The following is a 2,726-nucleotide window of genomic DNA, read 5'->3' as shown; positions in this document are numbered from 1 at the left end:
CCGGCCAATCAGCGCGGGCGTGTCGCCTGGCCCGGCGCGCGGCCCGGCCGGGTTCGCGGCTCCCGGGGGGCGCGAGCCGCCGCGCGCCGCCCGAGCCGCTTCCGGGCGCGTTGCCTGGACGCGGTTGCCGTGGCAGCCCGAGCTGGAGGCTTTCCCCGCGCGCCCGCGCCCAGCCTGGCGGCGCCGCCCCTCCTCCCTCCGCGTTCCCACACCCAAAATAGCCTCTTCTCGTCGCTGCTGTTTCCCCCGGAGCTCTCCTCCCAGCGGCTCCGAGTTGGCGGGCGGGGATTTCGCTTATTGGAAAATAAATCCTGTTGTAGGGCTGGTTGACTTGGAGGGAGAGGGGTTGAAATGGTGCCTGATTAAGATAATAGCCATGGTGGCTGCCTTGTAATTCTCTTCGGAGCCCTAACACCCCTTGTTTACTAAGCCTCTTTGCCACCCAAAGCGTTATTTATCTCCCCCACTCCCTTCCAAATTGGGGAGAAGTTGTTTCATTAGGCCACTGTCTAATCAGCAGCTCGCGCGTTGATACTCCACCTGTGCAGGTGAACTGACCCGCGCGGCTGCCAAGTGCCGTTTAATGAATCCCCTTGACACCCGCCGCTGGGACCAAGGATCATGTCTCGGCGCAACAGACACGACGCAAGAAAGAACTGCCGCCACTCCTCTTCTGCACAGGCTTCCTCCTCCCTTCTGCCTCATCCCCCTCCCAGAGCGTCCTAACTCTTTCCACCTTCCTCTCAATTTGGATTCTGAGCGGGATACACAAGCCGATCCACTCATAATTTTGCTTCTTCTGGATGGGCGGGATTTAAGCAGAGTTGGGGACTCTGCTCCCACCCCCCCCCCCCCCCCCCCCACCCCCGCCCTTTGCTCGCCTCGCCGTCTTAGCTTCCTACCTTTTTTCGTGTAGCTAGTCTTTACCCAGTACAGGTGTTCCTGTCGGTCTCCCCCACCAGCTTGTGTCCCTTCCAACCCAGGGGAAGGAGCAAGACCTGGTAGAAAGATCCTGGATTGTGGAGTCAGGCTAAGCTGTTTTGGAATCCTCTCTCCAGCAGTTACTTTGGTGTGATCTCGGATATTCTACGGCTGTTTCCACACCTATAAAAAGGATAATACCTCCCACAAAGGATTAATGCATCATAACCCTCATTCAGTCAATAATATTTATTGGGTGCCTGTCAAAAGGTAGAAACTATGCTTAGATCTTATACACAATGGTGAAGAAGAAAAAGACACCACTCCCTGCTCACATGGAGTTTACAGCCTGAGACACATGAATCAGATAATCACAGGCACATGTGAAATTGCCACTGTGATAAGAAGAGAGCATGGTCTTGAGACCTGTGATGTGGAGATCTGACCTAATAGCATCCCTTTAGTGCTGTAAAGCCTCAATGATTATTTTTTCATTTTCTTCATTAGATTCCCACTGCCTGGCACATGGTATGCATTCAGTATGTATTGAACTGAATCCTGTGTCGTAGTGATAACAGTATCACTCAGCTTCCCATTTCTACCACTGAAAATATACTTGAAATATATGTAACTTGCCACTATGTCTGCAAAGGTGTGTAGGTGTTACCGGAAAGTGCCCAATCCAACCCAGAGCCCATCATCAAGAGTCCCCAGAAAGGTTCAAAGTGTTTCTTGACTGTCCCCATCGGGTTGCCTTCCAGTGTGTAGGGTACTCATCTCAGAGGGGCACAAGACAGTCCCCTGTGTCTCATTTCCCCTCTCTGAATACTATTCCCCTCTCTCCTCTGGTCCAAGCTCTATTCTGTCACTCTCTCTTGAGTCAGAGGCACCCATTCCTGGCTTCCTAGGAGGGTGACAGCAATCCTTATATTCCTCAGAGTAGAACACGTGTAAGACAGAGGAAATTCCCTGCTGCTACTCCCCTGGCCTTCACAGCACAGCTTTGTGCTTCATTTGCTACAAGACTCCATCACTCTGGAGGGTAGAGAAGGAGAGGAGCCGGCAAGTGAGCGGCCCTTGCCGCATATGTACACCCTTCTATTTAGAGTGACTTTAATTTCCTTCTTAAAAATCGTACCAATTAATGTAAGTAAAATCCAAAATTTAAAAAGCCTCATTAGCAAGAAAACAAATCATCGTAGCTCTTTCAAACTCCAAATTCCTCAACAGGAGTCCTGAAGTTTCGCGGTAGCCTTGACTTAGATCCATATGTCCCACTTCTGACCTTTTTTTTTCCTTTCCAGGTAATTTATTTTGAATCCAGAGAGGATGAAAATTAGTACACAATGATTTAAGCCTACCCTAGTTTTTCCAGCTCTTACGTTATTTCTGTAGGATAAATTTCAAAGAACTATCTATTTTTCCAGAATTATTTGTGACTCATTATAGGAAATGGATTTTTTTTGCATTACTTTAATTAAAAAGCTGGGATTTATCATAAATTATGTTTTACTGACAAAGGTTACCAAAAATAGTTTCAGCAAAGACAGCAATTTTATAAACTTGATGGCTGTCGTACTACTCATCAACTAGCATTAAGTACAAATCACCCGTGCAGTATAGACACTGTGAAGTGGGTTTTTTTAATGATTTATTCCACAGCTGAGTTCTGGTCCTACTTGCGTCTCAGCATCATCACTAGTCATGAAGGTAGGATGTACATGGCATCTAGGAGACCAGTGAGCAGGCTCATCTAGGTAAAGGTCAATGGCTCGTATGGGTCAAAGGTGGTGTTTGTAAAAAGG

The 2,726-nt window shown here is 48.6% G+C and overlaps 1 protein-coding gene across 1 annotated transcript in view; it reads right to left on the bottom strand.

Moving 5' to 3' along the window:
* Positions 1-939, bottom strand: part of FAM81A (family with sequence similarity 81 member A) — a 63,149-nt gene extending 62,210 nt beyond the window's left edge. The window contains exon 1 of the mRNA XM_046652046.1: positions 903-939. The gene's annotated coding sequence lies outside the window, so the exon portion shown is untranslated. The remainder of the gene's footprint in view (positions 1-902) is intronic.
* Positions 940-2,726: the final 1,787 nt, after the last annotated feature.

Source organism: Equus quagga, chromosome 2, assembly GCF_021613505.1.
Source record: "Equus quagga isolate Etosha38 chromosome 2, UCLA_HA_Equagga_1.0, whole genome shotgun sequence".
NCBI lineage: Eukaryota > Metazoa > Chordata > Mammalia > Perissodactyla > Equidae > Equus > Equus quagga.
This window is presented reverse-complemented; position numbering and strand designations above follow the sequence as displayed.